At 41.0% G+C, this 20,737-nt stretch overlaps 1 protein-coding gene across 2 annotated transcripts in view; it reads right to left on the bottom strand.

The window, feature by feature from the left end:
* stxbp6 (syntaxin binding protein 6 (amisyn)) overlaps window positions 1-20,737 on the bottom strand; it is a 159,885-nt gene that overhangs the window by 26,197 nt on the left and 112,951 nt on the right. The window lies entirely within an intron of this gene.

Here is a 20,737-nt window from a genome sequence, read left to right as displayed (position 1 = left end):
CACAGTCCAGAAATTATCCTAATTTATGAGGGATGACAATTTTATTAATTAACACGGTGGTGTGAGGCAATAAAAAAGATGTGAACATGAATGGCTTGACTAATTGGACAGTGAGTGTGAGGAGGGGTTTGTGTTTTATTGTGTATACTTTGTTTCGAGACGGCTCATAAGTCACATCACAAAGGGGACAAAGGACAAACTCCTGTCTTCAGTCTGGTCACAAAAAAGACCAGTATGAGAGGGAAGACTCCTACATAACCTGTCAAAACTCGAAAAGGAACCTTCCATCAGCCCATTTCTCTGAACAGGTCATAATCACACTGCGCGTTTAAGAGATTGCTGTGCTGTACTAATCCCACTGGATGATCCTGGCTGCTTGTTAGACTCAAACAGACTGGAATCACACCGCAATGACCTTCTCTTCACCTGCTATGCTAACTTGCTCACTGTTGTGCTGTCGCTCCTAATGAGGACATCATCTGCTTGTATGTTTGGCATTGTCTCTTTGCACTCTATTTGAGATCCTTGTGCTGTGTGTCCTATGATAAATCAGTGTTGAACACCCCTAACCAGAACAAATTCTCCTATATTGTACTTGGTCACGTAAAGCATAAGGCTGGTCTTATTTTATGTCTTCATTATATGTCAGTAAATCCAAAGGAAATATGAAAACCAGGAATACAACAAATATTGCCTGTTTAGCCAAAGTCTGCTATATTGTAGCTTACACCTCTGTGCCATTAATCTCCATAATCGCCACGATGTCCAAAATACTATGAATAAGACATACAAGACCTATAACTTCACATTTGGGTGATTTTTTTCATTATAGTGAACATGACCACGCTGCAACTATATTTTCAATCTCTGGAGTGTAGATCCATGTCGCATTGATGTTAATGGCTGTTGCTGGAGACACACACCGCTTTGAGAGAAATAATGCCCGTCAAAGTGAAATAATATGAAACACATACAAGCAACAGTATGACTACTTGATATGTTTTTTTTGTTTTAGTTTTTAGACAATAAGGAGCTCTAGAACATGGAGACATATTCTTTGTATTGTCTATAATGAATGTGTTGTTGCTTTTGGTCCTTTCATGGAATTGATAATGTAATGACAACTATTTGATAGTAATAAAAAACTGAACAACAGCCTTAGCCTTTATGTGATTTACTGTATGTGATCTTTATGTGATCTAATAATGACTGCCAGGCTGAATGCTTGGATGTCTGAATGGATACATGGAGGAAGTTTGGAAAGGATAGCTGGACATGTAAGTGACTAGACAGATAATGTCTAGCTCAGAAGCTACTTGGCAGAAAGAATGGGTGATGTGGTTGGAAGTATGGTAGAATAACAGCATTGTTATTGGTTGGGGAGCAAAACAAATGTGCTTGTCTATGCATAAGCACAAGTATCTAAGCAAAAAACGAAGCAAGTGGCCTTTTACTTGGATATTATAGTCAAAACTTCTTGTTACTGTATGTCTCTGTATATACTGTCTCCACTATGAGATCTGTTATTCTTAACTGCTGTGTGTTAATTGTCAGCCTAAGATTATCCTCTCCAAGGGCAGAGAGGGGTGATAGGAATTCATGGTGTAATGAACATATGGCCATCATAGCTTGTGAGCTAACTGTCTCCCAGCTCGCTCCAGAGTAAAGCTTTACTCTCCTGGACTGGAAGAGAAGTGCTGCCTGCATGTCAATGAGCCCGATTCCCTGTTAACCAACTGAGTGCACAGGGTCTCTTGTCTCACACACACTGGCTGCCATCTGCACCCTGAATGGGCTGCTCTGAGTATGTGGTGTGTGTGGTGGTGGTGGTGGCGGTGGTGGGGGGGTGGAGGTGGTGGGGGTGGTGAGAAAGAGAGAGCTCTTCAGAGGATGGGCTGCAGTTAACCCCATGCACATGCTTGTCTTACAGCCTGCTTTGAGAAGCAGCGAGATCATTGAGAAAAAGATCTATTTTTAGACATGAAATAGGGAGGGGATAAGCAGTGTGCATGTGTGTGTGTATGTGTGTGTAAGGTTTGATTCTATGGGTGAGCATGATGTGTAGTGATAGTCTTTTCCAAAACAACGTCGCAGAAGAGGCACAAGCTATCTTACACTTTACACACAATTATATAAGCCACACATAAGACCTGGAGAAAAACACACACATACACAAATCTGGATATCGTCCTATTGTGCCTGCAGCTAGGCCTGACAGGGGTGTTGGACTTACATCACACACACACACACAAACCTCCCTAGCAACGGAACACGTGATGCTAGTATTGTATGCCCAACCTTTTCACGTTCTCTCTCTGTCTCTAATCCATGTCTCTCATCCTGACAGGTGCCAGCGGCTGGTGAACCAGGCTGCCGATTGATGATTAGAGTGGGCAGAATGGACACAAGGACTGGTAACAATCTGAGGTCATGTGAAAATCTGTCTGTCTGCTGCGGAGTAAGATTTTAGCGAATGCAACTTAGGCCAAAAGTTATCATTTTACTCAGAGTCTAGTAGGTATAATCATTACAGTACACACAGTCAATCTAATTTAGGGTTTTCAGATATTCCCACAGAAAAACAGTGATATCTGTTGTGAAAAGAACATTTTTACTTCATGGATGTTCCGGAGAATGTCCTCCAAAGAAAAACAACCGGATTAGTAGAGCAACACATAGAGAGAAGGTCTAGTTGGATATCACACTGTAACCTGGAGGATCACATGCATTTCTAACTGCAAGTCAACATAGTTTTTTCAAACGATGACCACAATCATCTCCTAACCTTAACCACATGCTTATTATTGTAACCATGATGATAAAGGTCCCTTAACTATAAGTAATAATTTTAACCAAGACCATGATCTTTCCCTTTCCCTTCAGCCTGATTTGATCCATGGTCATAGTTTTACCTTTTCTAAAAGTTATTCAAATAAAACATGGGGTGGGGGGTGGGGGGGGGACACACTAATTATTTAACTCTGTTGTAACCTATAGAAATGTATATAGTTCCGCTGCAGTACAAAATTCAGAAAAAAACACAAAATACTGTGTTAAATTGTAATGTTTTTAATTAGTGTATTAATTAAAAAGTTCTGAAGAATGGGTGTAAGGTATTAATATTCTCCTTTTTTCAGGAGAGTAAGTACAAATAGTTAGGCTGAGATTAAGTGAATTATTGGAGGTCTCTGCACCTGTACTGGAGTATAAGTCAACACCACATTTAAGTACTGTTGCTTCAATCTGCTACTTACAGAGACTAAAATGCATCAAAGCTAATACAGAGTTTAATCTCCTACAACACACTGGTTGTCACCAAAGCAACAACACTGGAAACACAAGTAATCACACATGCACACGCACACACATGAACATACTGAGTTTAAGTCACTCACATTACCATATTTTCATTTGCATGCATGCACAAAACACTCACCCACACAAATCCCCCTCCATCCCCCCCATCTGTACAGTTTCCTTTATGTTAAGAGGCATGTAAACATTAATTCACTCAAATTCACTCTCTGAGTCTGTAATCTGACACACAGATTGCAGTATATTTTCTCCAAGAGAGAACAAAGACAGAGTGGTGATGCTACAGCAGAAAACCCAGTCTTTTCAACCGCCTTCACAGTCATGATCGATTTCTCAGTCCAATCACCCAAACCAAGATATCCATCCTTTGTGTAATAACTCCAAAGACCCACCCGCCCTCCCTAAATCCGTTTCATCTCATCCTCAACCCTTGTCCAGTTTTCCACCCCTCCCCCTCCCCCTCCGTCACCCAATCTCAACACCACACCTCTCTTTCATCTGTGCACCACGGCACCAGCTTGTTTTCATTCCCTCCCTCCTTCAAAACAGTGTCCCCGGTCTCAACCTTTCCTACTCATTGTGCGCTGACCCTGCAAAAAAGCAAAGGCGTTCTTTCGGTTTTAATTATTCATGTGTGATGAGAGGCTCCGGCTTCTCTCCACTGCAAGCCAAGAAAAAAGTGCTACAGTAAATGTATGTGTGTGTGCATGTACCCACGGAACCTTTTTGTGTGAGTTGTGTCTGTTTTTTTATTGTAAGTAGATTCAGATTTTTACCCCTTAGGTCTGATTTTCATTGGATTCTTAATGGTAACCAAGTCAATTGCTGAGATCTGAGAATGTGGAAAGTTGGCAACATGGCTACTGTAAACAGAAGTCAAACAGGGCAAGAAACAGAAGCAGTCAGATGGTCATACAGGTTTTAAACAAACCTCATCTTAGCCAAACTTATTGGTAAGGGGAGACAAGGGAACCCAAACTGCACATTGTAAACATCCATCACAGTTTACAGACCAACTTCCACTCAGTTGTGCACAAACATGATTTCTGGGGAAATAAATGATTAATTATGACATCTCATGTGGCTCACTTTCAGTTTTATTTTTTATATAATCTAGCTAAACTGTTGCCTTGTATACAACCTGTCTGATTGTCTGACTACTCCTATTTCTCACCCTGTCAGACTCTGTTGTAGCTACGTGTTCCCAGATTTGAGCACTTACTGTGGTGATTACAATGTTCATAATCAATAGAAAAGAATGCCAGAACTACAAAAATAAGACCCACTTTTTAATGATCTGGAATTACAGAAATAACTATGGAAAAATTAACTTATATTATATTTTATAAATGCATTCTATGGCATTTGATTAATGTTAACTGTATCATTAATATGCAGTATATACTGAAACATACATAGCCTTACTGAATGCTATACCTCTATTAAGCAATTCTAACTTGTCTAAGTTTAAAGTGATTACTTTTCACACCGAGCAGCAAACTCGCTTCTTTCCCCAGTGACACTACCACTGACAACTCCACATGACACCTCCAGGAGAAGCATGAATTTAAACTCCTTACAAATTTCACCATTAGGCTGACAAATGAAATGCAGGCTTTAAGTCGGCAGAGCAAGCCTGAAAAGCTGGTATGGAGTGGATGGAAGGAGATTATAGGAGGCCTCATCTCACTGATACGAGGCAGAAATTGCTGACAGTCAAGGCAATGCAGAGCGTCACGCTTCTGATGCACAAAGTCTGGAAGTTCATTACCCCGCATATCATCACCGAGCACACTGAGGACCCCGGAGCTCTGCGCATTCCTCTCACTTCTGTCTCTCTCTCTTTTCTTACACCCTCTCATTCTCACTGTCTCTCTCTCTCTCTGTCGCTGGAGATGATGAAAGACTAGGGAGCAAACAGTCATCATTATACACCTCAAACCCCTAAATGTGTCGTGGTTGGGCCTGTCAGGCAGAATAATGGCCACTTACTCAGACTGCTAAAGCCACGGTATGGTACAGTAATATGCAGCAGAAAAGAAGCGCACCTTGCTGGAAATAAAATTAGCGACAAGTTTTAAGGCAATCCTTCACACCAATACATTACCATGTTAATAATGTAGCTTCACTGTATGTGTGTTGGTATGAATGTACGAATCGTGAAGAGAAATGAAGGTGTTTGATCCCCCTCCAAAAAAAAAAAAAAACACCTGCATGACACCATGAGTCAGAACCTCCGCCTCCACATCTCCATGGTGTCACCACTCCTCTCGCCAGGCGCCAGGGTCACCCACTCAGGCGAGCTCATTAGGGCTGTTGTCACATCGGCCGTGCTGCCCCTGGGTGCCTTTGAAGATGACACTGTGTGTGTGTCACTGTGTGCATATTGCATGTGTGCAATGTATGTCTGTGTGCCCTCTTATGTGCTTTACAGAAGGTGTTTTTTGTGTGTGTGTGTAAGGATGATCAGATATAGTGGGACAGCACTGTGTTCTTAGCAGTAGATTGTCACATCTTTATGTTCAATCCCACATCTTTCATAAACGAGCAGAGATATGGGAGTTGTAGAGGGCGAACTTCATCTCAGTACCACCCTCCTTTCCCCTTGCACACTCACACTCACACATGCACACACACACACACACAGCACCCAACCCCTCCCCACAGGCCACACAAAGAGAAGCTTCTGAGGAAAGTTAAGTGAGATTGATTGGTTCAGATGATTTCGGAGCAGCTCTGGCCAAAGGGCAGCACTGATAGCAGCGCTGAGATGCTGACAAATGAAACAAATGGCAACAAATGAGACAAATGAAAGCCAGAACTCACAAAAAGGAAAAGTTTTAGTTTGGAAGATTTAATTCTGTTTGTAATGAATTTATTTCTTTGTCATTTGCTCAGGGCTCGCCTCAACCTCTGGGGTCTTGTCTTGACTTATTAATCAGCTGCGACTTTGTCAGAGTGTGGCAGAAAACTCAATAATAGATTGGGAGAAAAGTCATGTGACTCAGACACATACACGCACATGCACACGCACACACACACACACACACACACACACACACACACACACACACACACACACACACATACACACACACAGACAAATGTACGTGCAACCATGCCAGCTGTTCAGAAAAGAAAATAAACAAATTGGAGATAACCATGCAGTATCTACGCTCACCAACATAGGGTGATATTATATAAAGGCTCCTGGGAGCTGCTCTTAATCTAACCTGTCCCCTGTCTCTGTCAGCTGAGGTAATCTAGCAATCTGCAGAGTGAGACTGAGTAAGCAATACCTCCCCCCACTTATCAATCATCCTCCTGTTTCTTTTAGTTCTTTGGTATTTTGACTAATAATGTCCGGTTTGGCTGTATTTTCACAATTAACAGTTCATTGCAATGCATATGCTTTTTGCAGATGATGTGGTTCTGTTGGCTGTCATACACTATGACCTCCAGCAGGCACTGGGACAGTTTGCAGCTGAATGTCAAGCGGTCGGGATGAGAGTAAGCACCTCCAAATCTGAAGCCATGGTGCTCTGCTCGAAAAAGGTGGACAGATCCCTCTAGGTTGGGAGTGGGTTGCTGCCCCAAGTGAAGGAATTCAAGTTTCTTGGTGTCTTGTTCACGAGTGAGATTCAGATGGAGCGTGAGGTTGACAGGCGGATCGGTGCAGCATCAGCAGTAATGCAGGCATTGTACCGGACCATTGTGGTGAAGAAAAAGCTGAGTCAGCACTGATCTGAACCTGTATCACATTATAAGCTTTGTGCTACTTTATATATTTATGTACATTAAGAAAATACGTAGGAAACACGTGTAAATCATGTGATATCTTGTCTGTTTTTGATGAGAACATAAATTTGTTGTCACAATAGAACAGTACTATAAATTTGAATTTCACTTTGTTGGTAAAATGACACATTTGATCCACTCCATGGCTAAAATGAGCACTTCTTTGTTTAGAGACATTATGTATATGCTAAATGTCTTTAAAGAAGCAGCCTTTTCACCACTCAGGGGTTTTTGTTTTTGAAAGCAAATTGTTTTATTGGCGTATAAAATTGCCCCCCACCCCTCGGATTTCATCAGGTGGGGGACAATGATATAGTTTGATGTGGTTTGTTGTAAGATTCCATATTGGTTTTCCTCCTGTCCTCCCCAATTTTTTGAGTCACCAGCCGCCACTGATATACATTATATATATATATATATATATATATATATATATATATATATATATATATATATATATATATATATATACACACACACACACACACATATATATGTATATATATATATATATATACACACATACATATGTATTACAGATGCACAAACTAGAACTCATATGGTTTGTTTCCTGTGTGTTCTCTGAACGGGGTTGACTGTGCTGGGCAGCCTCCAGAGTGGATTCGCTCTGACACTGTCTCTTCAAGGGCCTCATGAAGGGAGGCTAAGCTCCCCTCAGAATGGCCTGGGAGCTTGTCAGTGGGCCGCCTGTCAGCACACAGCCAGGCCAGGGACGTTTGATGTACCATATGAGGATAAGAGGACGGATGGGAGGAAGGGAATAGATAGATGGAGGGGAGCTAGAAAAGGAGGTAAGAACAGGTGAAAATAACACATGCACCAGGGGAGGGAAACTGTGAGTACAACATTACAGGGTTTATTTTCACCTTTGCACCCAAGATTTTTATGTATGACAGGTGGCAAAATCCAGTAAAGGCAGTGTTGAATTGTCAGAGGAATTGATTAATGTCGTGCCTTGTCTTCTCCGTATATGGCAAGACAGGCAGGCAGAAATGGGGTTGCTAATTAGGCAAGAATTGACTTGGATCAACATTTAAGCCATAACCTTGGGGTTAGAAAGCAGGAAAAGGAGAAGATTTTCCAATTCAGGCCTGAAAATGTCACAAACAGAAAACAATGTGGATTGAGACAATAATAAGGTCTTCTTCCAAGCCAGGCTTTGTGATCACAGTAGCCAGATCCCACTGGGTGCCAGAAAACTGTGAAACCCAACATATTCCACTATAATAGTATTATTATGTGTGCCTAAGTGTTGTGTAGTAAAATTACAACATGCTGAAATCCACACGAACCTTATTTCTCAAAGAATTTTTTGAAATGGAGAGAAGCTGCTTCTCTTTGCTGCTCTTGTCTCAACCCCTTTCAGAAAGGGTATTACTGTTTCAATTTCATAGAGGCAAGAGAAAAAGAATTGTCTTTTGGCACTTAAAAACGCCTGCATTCTTGGTGTCCTCATTAAATGTACATAAATAGTCAGACTCACACAGCCGTATCCCCCATTATCACTTACGGCACATGGAATATCACATCCACACCCTGCTGAGAGTCTCTTTATAATGGGTCTTCTTCTGTCCATCATAATACAATGATAAGCCAATCATACAGTACATGAGAACAAGGAGGATTGTTTCTGTTATTAAAAGCTGAATCTCCCTCCAGTTGTCAGACACATCAGCACATCCATGTAATGTATGTGTGATGCATGCAGAAGACACTTTAGCAATATCACAAAGTGAAATGATTATCCAGGTTTGCCGCAGTCTAGCACATAATCAGCTAACACGGGGAGTGTAGGTGAATGGCCTCCGATCTCTGGTGCTTTGGGAGCGCTCCAGCCACACTGGAGGCACTGCACCATTTGTTGCCCTAATTAAGAATTCATTGGCCGCTAACGATGAGTTCTGACCTCCATATCCTGCACCTTTGTCCCCCCCACGGCGCACTAAATCAGCCTAGAGTGATAGGCTTGACACACACGCAGACAGAATGATTGGTAAACCGTGGCATGCAGCAGAAAGAGGAGGAGCAAAGAAAGAAGGAGGAACAAGAAAAGGCAGGAGGAGGAAGGAGAAGGAGAGGAAGAAGGGGCAGAAGGGAGGAGTGAATAGGAGAGAAAGGTGATGACAAGGAGGGAAGGAAAAGGAAAAGACAAAGAAGGAAGAAGGCAGGAGAGATGACTTGGCCAGTCTCCAAATCCAGCCATATAAAGATGCAGAGTAAGCCTGGCATTAATATAGAGCATCGGGGAACGCCTCTGTTACCGATAAAAACATGGAACTGTCTGTCAGAGCCCAGTTATCTGTTCCACTGTGCTGTATACACCACTGTTATCCCTGTGGGAGACAGGAATCCCAGTAATCTCCTCCTGGGGTGACTATTGCACCTCAGCATTCCCCAGATGCTGGAATGCTGTTATTACTATACTGTCATTGGGGGAACTGATACAGCTACTGCAGCTGTGGTCTACTGAGCTGCCTAATACAGATACAAATTGTGATATTCCATTTTTGTTGTCCTTTTACTGACCACCATGAACTATCTGTTGCTTAAATATGCACTCTTGAGTCAGGTAAGTCAGTGGGTGGTACACTTTGATTAATGGATGGCCATTCTGATATCTAGAGGATGACAGTAAATTCATGAGCATTGTATTTTTCAACCTGGGTCTTATTATAATTCAGGGGGCTACTGTCTGTGTTGCTTTCTGAGATTTAAAGACAAGTATTTTAAATGTTTTATGTAAAACTGAAGTTTATTTGGAAAACTCTAGGAGGCTTGCGCTCACTGCCCCACCTATGTTGTTTTGCCACAGTTTGCATTTCCTGAATTTCTACAATGGAGGTGGTGAGTGCAAATTTAGCATGACCTGTAGTCAGAATGGCCACAATTATGAGAATAAGACCTGGGCTAAATAATACCATAATGTTCCTTTAAGTCAAATAAATTCAAAATAAGGCTTAAAGTGTGATTTTTTATTTAAAATATGAAATATCTGCTTAAATTGGCAATGTGTCCCTTTTCAAATCTGCCACACTCACTGGTGGACTCATGTTTATAAATTCATGTTGTTCAGCCAAATATTGTTCAATCGCATAGAAATTACTCTAGAGTTCTAATGAGCTCTCAAAGTTTCCAAAAATACCAAATATGTCATGCTGAATTTTGGAGAAATGTGTATGAAAAGATGCACAAACTATCAAAAATGTTACCATTTAATATACTACAGCCATGAAAATATGGTTTTCAATATTTCACTTAGTGTAAGCATCACAATACTTCACTGAAGTGTTGCAACAAGCAGACACATAACACAACTGTAGTATACTGTATAATCTGGAATTTAAGAGGCAAATGACAGGATGACAGGATGTTGGATGTCAAGATGGGTGATTAACTTAAACAATTTGAAAGCATTTTAATTGATCAAAGCTAGATATCAAAACTTTATCATGTAAGTGCACATTTCAGCCAGAAAGCTGTCACTTTTGATATGGTAATACTATATATAGATATAACAGTAAAACTATTAGAGGAGTTATCTCTGTATGTTGTAATAATGTTATTATTTCTTTCTCACTTTCTTGTCATTATTAGATGTGGTACTCTGATGTTCTGCTTGTTTCCACTTTCACCCAGCAGTTTGAACCTGGATTGAAGTCTGTCAGGGATAAAGCTGCTCTTATTGCTGCAGATGGCAGAAAAAAAAACAGATACATCCTCGACATAAGCACTTCCCACTGCCACAGCTTTCCTGTCACCACAGGCAGGGCTGGGGCGGGCCAGGGCTGGATATGCTTGGCTGAATATGAGCAGGACAGATTGCTCATTCACGCAACACAACGACAAAGACAGATCCTTCAAAGTCCCTCACTTTGCACGCGCACACCCAAATGCATAAACTGGCACGCAAACAAGCAACCTCCACCATTAAAACACACACACACACACACACACACACACACACACAAACACACACAAACACACACAAACACACACACACACACACACACACTGCTCAGCATGATAGATGGGAAAAGACACAAAGGTCAGCAGTCAGCAGGGCTTCACTTAGACAGGACTCGGGTTCTTTTACATCACCTTGACTTAGGAGATGGAGGTGACCCAAACCGATCTTTTCCACAGTCATTGCACTGTAATATACAGTGCAGGTCAGCAACTGTTTTAAAGGGCTAGAGCTCTAAAAGGCTTCCAGTCTCCCCAGCACTATTTAACCTGCGTTGTGCTGTCCACTGTCACGACCTGACCGTTTCTCATTTCCCTTCCTCTGGCATGTGAAGAAGGGATCCCATGTGGTTGTGAGTGACATGTGCATTTATCTTGTCCCCGTTTGCAGATCAGCACTCCCGTCAGTGTGATGGTATATCTCCCTGAAAAGCTACCCTCCAGGGGAAGTAATATACAGAACATATCATTCACACACACACACACACACACACACACACACACACACACACATACATACACAAGTACGATTACACAACTTGTCACAGCGATTGTGAGGTGACTGGTTGTCACACCCGTTGACCCTCTGTCTTTACTGCTGTAACCACACAACATGCACCAACAGAGATGTAAGCAAAGGCAGAGGGACCATATGAGAGCTACTGTTTATGTTTTTACCATATTGCAATTTACCCAGTTGTCACAATTGATAAAGATTCTGATTACAATTATAAAATCTTGTCCTCATCAGATATTTTCAGATTACTAAATTTGAGCAAATGTCATTAAAAGACCTTTAAAATTCAATGCGGATTCACATAAAGGAGTAATAGAACCTGTTGCAGGGCAGATTGTGGTTAAGCTCGTAACTTTGTTTCCTCAGACACAATCACACGCATGGAGCAGTGCCAGGATCCAATTAAAACTCCTTTAATTGGCCTGACCTTGGGTTAAAACATCAGGGGTCAGGGGTTGGAGAAAGGATACCAAGTCAACATGAGAACCAGAAAAAACTGATAACATTAGTGTGAGACATGTCAATAGACTTAGCTGATAAAATAAGAATGACCTGCTGTTGGTCCAACACGACCAGATCTTACATTATCTTCAATGGTTCTCCTGAGCCTGATGACAGGAAATGCTGTACCTGATATGTACAAATAAATGAGGATCATGCGGATTCAACCACCTAATTGTTATATTAAAGCTGCATTAATTAACATTATAGTTTATATAAAAGTGCTGCTTGTAGTGATGAACCCACTGAGAATTATCACCCAACTCTGCAGTTTGCCTCAGCTCAAGAAGCGTTTTAACCTTTTTTTAGCTGATTGTTTTGTCCTTACTGTTTGATTCACACTTTCAACGACTACCTGCCCAGCTCCAAACCAAAATCAGACAAAGTTAGCGACTAGCTGGTGAACATAGTGGAACATTTAGCAGCTAATGTTCAGAAGTTGGTAGACTAGACTAAAGCTTAAAGGAGAGTGAGTATTAGACTTACATCCCCCCAGAGGCCAGAAACATGACCTCAAATAACTGCTAGTGTTGCTCTGTGACAGCTGAATGAGGCAACTGTTTGCTAACAAGTTCACCATATCAACTTTATCAGGTGATAATATGTCAATGTTGTGTTTTTGGCTTGTTGTGTTGCCCCCAAATGACCAAAAGTCAATTATGCAGCTTTAGTCTGACTGTGCAATTTTATGCAAGCACATGCTCAATAACCCCATGATGAAAGCTTATATTTTACTGACATTGCTTCAGTAAACAAGAGTATCTTTTATGACTAAATGGGCCAAGGCACTCTTAATGTACTCACTGTGGGCTAGAATCTGGCATGTTTTTGTCTCCACAGGTTTGAATGTAGCTTAGCCCCTCTCCTTATGGTGGTAAGGAATGAACAAAAGAATGATCAAGCATATGATCAACATGGTAAAGCTATGAGTAACGACCACTTCTCAAAAGGTACGGTTCCTTCTCGGACACATGCGGGGACTAGATGTCCAACAGACAATAAGCTTGGCAACCTGGAGCTTGTGGTTGGAAAAGAAGGCTTAAAGTAACAGGATTTGGGGTGTTTAAAATCTGAAGAAGGGATAGTAAAGTGGATTACACTGTAAATGATTTAAGATCTTTCTACCAGCTCTGGTGCTACCCCGTGTCTCATCGGGCATCTGCAACTTGATGCTCATTTGGCAATGTTATGCATCATGGAAAACACACAGTGGGCACGGGGATTGTCTGCACAGCCACCAATGTGCTTGCTGGTTTTCAGCCTTGCATCACTCACAGTGTATTTACAAGACAAACTCAAATCATTTACTGTATCGACATGTACATACAGATGATAATAAGCATCTTAATACATGTCATTCTGTAGAATTATGTCAATTGATGCAACGGATGCTTTGTTATGGTCTAAGAATTTCCATCAGCTGTTGTATGCTGCTACATGTCAACTTCAACTCATCAGTTGGCGGGCAGTATTCACTGAAGTGTTGTTTCCCCAGCTGTGGATTAGCAAACAAGGGAGCCGAGATCTTCTTGGCCATGGCTGTCACAGTGGTGAGATAGACAGTGTAATTAGCGCTTAGTGCCAACAACCAGGGCAGATCCACTGACTGGTGGGAACCCACTGGGAGAGAGAGGAGGATGCTAGCATAAGGGCCAGAGGCTGAGTGACACTGGAGAGGACTGGAGAGGCAGGGAAAAACAGAGGGAGGAAGATAGAGGCCAACAATAATGAGTTGCAGTTTTGGGATTCTTAGTTTTTCTCCTCTTTCTTTCCTCCCTCCTTTCTCCCTGGCATTGCATCGAGGGCCATGAGCCTCCAGTGCTGCGATGTCCCTTTTAGTGCATATAAGTGTCTGTTTTGACTACATGGAGAGGCAGAGGGGACTGCCACTGAGAAACGCGCATTACAATAACACCCATTTTCTCATGTATTATGCATGTCCAGTCAGCATATTCATTCCAGATAATGGGAACGCAGCTAAAGCCTGCTCACATGGAAGGCCTGTTTTGCATGCGAAGTCAATGCAGTTTAAGAGATTACATTCAGCATGCATATAAGTAGCCTAACTACAAATGAATCTAATTCAACCAAAAGCATAACAGTTTTTCATCTTTTCATGACAGTGATTTAACATGTCAGGACAGGCAGCAAATTACAAACATGCACTCTGCACCAACAAAAATATGCATTTTGGAAAAATATGTGCGACTGTAAGAATAAAGATCAATATGAAAAAAAAAAACTAACAAAAAATTCCATCGAACAAAGTTCAAGCTTATTAAATATGCCTCCTCTAGCAATATAGCAACATTACAGACACTTAAAGGTACAGTATACATAACACCATAAGTGATCCCCTATGTTATATGTACTTCCCTCAGCAGAGTGGGCACTGACTGACATGCTAATTCAGCATAATGAAAAGTCAATGTGACAGAGACCCTCCCTCCCTCCTGGGAACAGTGTGACAAGCAGTGTAGGCTACTGCGTGCTGTGTGCTTGTGACATGATGTACTGTTGTGCCATTAGTTCAACACACATGCAGTGAAAATTGCAAGAGAGGTGTACCGTGTTTATGTGTGTGTGAATGCATGTGCCCATGACAAATGGGCAAGGTACGGTGTATGTGTGACAGAGGTGCGTGGGTGTTTTTAGGTGTGTTGCTGTTGGTGCTAGGCTGCTTAAACAGCACATTGTGATTAACCTACAGGTCAGTCTGGTGGTATTAAGGCCATCACTCCAATCCCCACATATCCATCACAGGCTTTGGACCTGGATTTACAATGCTAGCCCCAGCCTGACAGGTTAAGGCTGAGGTTCCGCTGTGCAAGAAGCCCCTGTTTTTGGCTAACTTATAGCTTGTGGTGCTGTTTGGCATAAGATTCATGGCCCTCCTCTCTGCAATACTTCAATACTTAAGACTGATGAAAATCTGTGATCAATAAGCAAATAGGAACTGAAAGTGCAGTCAGGATCTTAATTCATTGGCCACTGAGACTGGGCTGAGGCTTGGTGTGACAGGACTCTGGATCTAGGTGTTCCATCATCCTGCAGCTGGACACCAGCCGACCTGCTCCCATTTGAACTGAAAACCAGGACATGGAAGGTCTTCAGCACCCAATCACTACTTATTACATCCCACTTAGAGCATACCCTAGTTACTGTTAAACAAAGATGAAGACTAGAAGCCAAAGAAAGAATTTAACCAGTGTTAAGTATTCAAAACCACTACCATCAAAACATCTCTTTTGCAAGCATTTATAGTAGCCTATTAAAATTGTGCAACTGCAAGGCAATATAAAAAATGCAGAGAAACAAAAACATTTTATGCAAAAGAAAATGTCTTTACTAAGGAAATTACTAAGATTCTTATATTAGATATACTGAAACATATCGAGAGGGGCCCCTTTCTGTACAGGGATGCTGAATATCGAACAGCTCAAATCTATCAAATCTATGTTTGTCTATGAGGAGAAGATTTATAAAATCAACAAATCAGAGCTGTCAGAGGACTGCAGGAGTCATGGTTACTAAATCAACGCAGTCGAAGATTCATAACCAAGCAACAATCCAATCCTTCACTGGAAATCCCACGCTTCTCTGACAGACAGTTGAAACTGTGTCAGAGGTCTTAGGAAATGGGGCAGAAAAAAATAAGATAACATGTTGAGTACTATCTCAACATGTTTAATAAACATTTTATTCTACAAGCTATTTGTATAAGAAGTACAAGTATATATAAGGACATAGTAACTAGATATCATTAGATTTTCAGAGTCACTACAATGATCAGACTTAAAAACTAGACTTAAAGATACTAAACATACATAGTTCAATGAAGCAATCTAATCAGATGAGAAGTTCCTGCTTGAGGAGTCGTCTACAGTCATCTATTGCATACTACTCAATGAAACTGTGGGGTTTCCTTTGCAATTATTTATTTATTGCGTTTTAGCATGCATATATCCACTGGTAGATGCATAACAGTTCACTGGCATATACCACATAAGCATGCTGAAGGACTGTATTACATCATACTGTAACCACAGCTACAGATTCCCTGAACAACCCCAATGAGAAAAAAAAAATAAAAATAAATATAACATACAGTATTTATCCACAGACATGTTCACAACATTAAACAGGTCCAAATATGTGATTTGGAGCACTGATGAAAGCGGTAAGATTTAAGTGAACAAAGTCAATTCAATGACATAAGCAGGGATCCCCTCCCAATTTCCCATTTCTGTCTGAGTCTAGGGTCCCCTCTAGGCCTTCCTTAATTCAAATCCTACTCTGGTGTCAGACATATGTATGGATGCACCTGATCAGCGACCACATCACATTCACAATTAGAAAGCACTCACTGTTGCTGTGAAATGCTGTGGTGTTTTCAAATTTTTCAAAATAGAAATATTAAATCCGTCTCAAATATTCCAACATCATTACCTCTCTATATATCTTGGAGCAGCTTGACCTTGGCACAGATGTCAATCAGAGCACAGTAAATTACTCCAGAAAGGGGCTGATAAGGTGACATCTTTCTGTGTCCTCTGTGACATTTTGTACACCAGCTAACTTACATATTACTCAGAAGCAAAATAATGCAATGATGGATGAACATCTACAGATGTACTTAACAGAAGACAAGGCATTCGATGAAACATCAACCCATCTTTACTGTAACTATTCTGATGCAACATGTTTCATCCTCTCTATAGGTTTGATGTCCATAATCTCTGTCCTGGCTTGAGGCCCAACTTCTTCATCAAAGCAGAGGGTGGGAAGAGGACAAGGTGTTTTTGTGTTTACTCAGTTGTAGACTCACAATTCTTTAATCCATAGTTGTGAAATTTTGGCAAAGGATAAGAAAGAATGATTTGGACTTTGCACAGGAAATGTGACATAAAACCTTCTTTATGTGCACACAACCATTTTGGTGTGAAAACTAACAACTACATGTTGAAAAATAAAAAAATTCAGTGCACACCTGTAAGTGTTCATGCAGGATACTGTGCATGTTTGCAAACCTATTAAGCACTGCATATATTGAAAACACCCCAAAAGATGGTCTAAATACAGATTCCCAACAACCAGAAGCTCCATTTAGTCTTATTTGCACAGGGTGAGAATTTAATTACAGCCAAAACAAACAGTGACAAGATCAAATCCCTCAACACGTGACCAATGGCTACAGGGGGAATTTGTGCTCCCTCTCTCTCTTTCTCCACTCGTTAGGGCTATAATTAATTTGCTGCTTCTGGAGATCGTCACAAATACATTTCATGAAATTAATCTTTCTTTCTTTGTCTCTTTCCTCAAGGATAAAGCAGATCTCTCTCAGGTAATTCCCCTCATTTGACCTTTTATTGCTGCACCAAAAAAAAAAAAGAGAAAAGTTAATAAAAGTGCACTCAAGTTCACTTCAATAGCCACAGGACAATTTCTGCATCAGCTCTCAGTAACAATTCTGCTACTATCACATCCATCTGAAAGCTCAGGATTCTCTATTTTAATGTGGAGAGAAAGGCCTCAGAACGGCATTAAGCTCTTCACATCAAAGAAAAAGAGTAAATGGTTTTCTAAGGGTTTTTTCTCTGTAAAAAGGGAGGAGAAGAGGCTGATAAAGCATGGCAGAACTGCATCGCAGACAGTGAGATTGAGATATCGACCTAATAACGTACAAAGGGCCCCTTGATGTACAATCTCTCTCGCCTACCCCTATCTCATTCTTTTTTGTCTCACTTTCCACTTCCAACTCCTACTGTTTCTGTTCCGCTCCCTCCCTCTTTTCCATCTTATTTAAGGCCTGATTTTGCACCACCCAAGAGGCTGGAGAAACTTCTGAAAGTACACTTATTTATCCCAATGAGTGGCTTTCAAACTCACTATATCCTTCAGGGACCCGGCACTTTTCCAGAATCCAAGGAGGAGAAGGAAAGAGAGAGATAGATGGAGGGAGAGGAGAGTATGTAAAAAGGAAGAAAAGAGACGGATAGGGAAGCAGAGGTATGAAGGAAAGAGAGCAAAGATGAGGAGAGGAGAGGTAGAGAGTAGTACATGACTCAGCTCGCTCAGCAGGAGAGCAGAGGAAGGACGAGCAGGTGATAAATACAGCAGGATGTCATCGCAGTGCTCTGGAAAGCTTTCTTGCACACTTCCCCTCATTGCTGCAGAGCTCAACACACCATGGAAACAATAAACTGGCCCAGTAGAGCCACAGTAAATGCAAACTCACATCAAATCTTTACTTTTCCTACTGTGCATCATTGTGCTGAGTCATAAATTAAGGAAAAGGAGAGCTTTTTTACTTGTCTCGTCAAGTGTATTCTATAGGCCTGCTAAGCATTTGGCATCTGAATAGGCACTAACTAGCCAAATCCACTTAGTCAAGGATAGAATTTATGTTCACTGTTGTGGCAGAAAGAGATGGATGACAGAGGAAAGAGGTGGACGACAGAGGAATCAGATGGTCGTGACACAGGTGTCAGATGGGGAATCTCTTTTATTTCACAACGGCTCACCAACAACGTAGACAGACAATATTCCAACATTACAGAACGTGACATGCCTTTTTATACTGAAGACAGCCTATGTGTGTGTATGTGTCCGTGCTACGTGACAAGTCTCATCCTGTTTTTGCCAGACTCTTTGGCACCCTCAAATTCTAAAGAAGTATAGGACATTTCTCAATTTCACTTCTCTTGGACTTTAACCAAATTTGAGTGGGTGTCTCTGCACTATGTGTGTGAGGTGTTCCGCCTCTTTCCCAATATCTCCAGATGTCTCCTGTTTTGGTTTGGTGGACTGACATGTTTGGCATCGGTACAGGTCACTGCAACCTGGCACTCATTCCAGGTCACAGTTGCCTGACCCTCATTCCCCTACATATCCCCCCTAAAATCACTATAGTGATTTAGACTATATGTGTTCAATATGAGTGATGGATAACATTACATATTGCAGAACTGATACAGTAAAATGATATCATATTCAGGATATTCGCATGAGTATAACATTACTGTGATAATGAGTACATGAGACAGTTCACAACCTCAGAGATGTATGGGAATGAAAAACCTTTCAAAGCAACACACTCTCATAATAATTCAAACAGTGGTTAATGAAATTAAATGGATAAGATAAAAACAATTTATACTGTAATGATACAGTAATTCTTACAACTGATGCTTACACAAGAATATATGCTGTGACTGTATGTAGTTCCGTGTGTGCATATATATATGAATGTGTATAACGGTGTGTATGTCAGTAACAATCGATTACACCATGGGTCTCAATCTTGATATTTTGTGGCCCCCACCTTGATATGAAAGTTTAATGTTAGTGCGGCCCGCGAGTTTTATATGAATGGCACTTTTCTGTGTTGTGTGTGGAAAGTCCCTTTATTGCACAAGCTGGAGCTGAACGAGCTGGCGAGATGGCTGTTTCACAACAACTATGCTATTTATACAGGAAGAATGTGTGCTGGGAATGTGTGCACCTCACGCTAGATTGTGTCATTATTTTTGCTACACAGCTTTCAGTAAAATTCAAAGGTGAATTATTAAATCTTATTAAAGCATCATTCTGTTTATTTCAGCATCATCTCTCTGTTAACGATCACTTAATTTTGTTTTGAAGCACTTTGTAAAGTCTGTTTCAACACGAGCTCTATCAATAAATCATTTATCATTCTTCTGATGTTTAATAATGATGACTGACACTTTACAGTGGTGACGGTTTGCAGAAAAATGTGATGAATTAGGGGTAAAGTCATTTCAAATATCCACAGCAGCCGTGCGTAATGATCAGCTGTTGGAGAGCCTGTGCGTAATTCTCACTGAGGTCTGATGAGCGGAACAGACACAACTGTTGACGTACAAACGGAGGTTTAAAGACATTTACATCAATTTTTGGCTCACTGTCACGCAAATGAGGCTCGTGCATGTGATTCCACAGTGTGTGACATTAAAAAAACAGAACCAGGTGTATCTGTGTCTTTATAAGTCTGGCAGATAATAATGTATGTGCATATTTCTGTCACATAATGCCACGTTGTGAAGTGAATTAAAAGTTACTATATACGTTTTCATGAACACACTTATGTTTATCCGACAGAGATCATAAATACAGAGTGTAACAAAACACCATACAGCTGATGCTGCTGTGCCACACGTCATATTTGATTTGACAACGCTGCTAGCTTTGCAGCGCCCACTGCATCCATGGAGTTATTATAGAAAATAAAAGCCAATAGATAACGCCTCCATGGCTGCAAACCATGGGATAATGGTGTCCCACTGTCCCAGCTTCATGTTCTCCACGTTTGCTCAGCAATGATGTGACATTCACGGACAAATTATTCGAAAAAGTCTTTTGGGTGACTGGAATGTACTGAATCATTTGCGGAAAGAGATTTATTCCTCAAAACATTTTACTCCATAGTAAATGCCTTGCACAATAAACATTATAAAGATATTTCTTTATGATGGCATTTATTTCACTTGTTTCTATGTCGACGTTTACAACAACAAAAGCATTGCGGGTAATGAACAACCCGGTAGTAGTCGCCTTTTTTGCGCCTGCTATCCTAGCCTGCGCCTGCTAAGCTTTTTTTGT

This window comes from Thunnus maccoyii, chromosome 16 (assembly GCF_910596095.1).
Source record: "Thunnus maccoyii chromosome 16, fThuMac1.1, whole genome shotgun sequence".
NCBI lineage: Eukaryota > Metazoa > Chordata > Actinopteri > Scombriformes > Scombridae > Thunnus > Thunnus maccoyii.
Note: the sequence above shows the minus strand (reverse complement) of the source record. Positions and strands in the feature narration are given on the sequence as shown.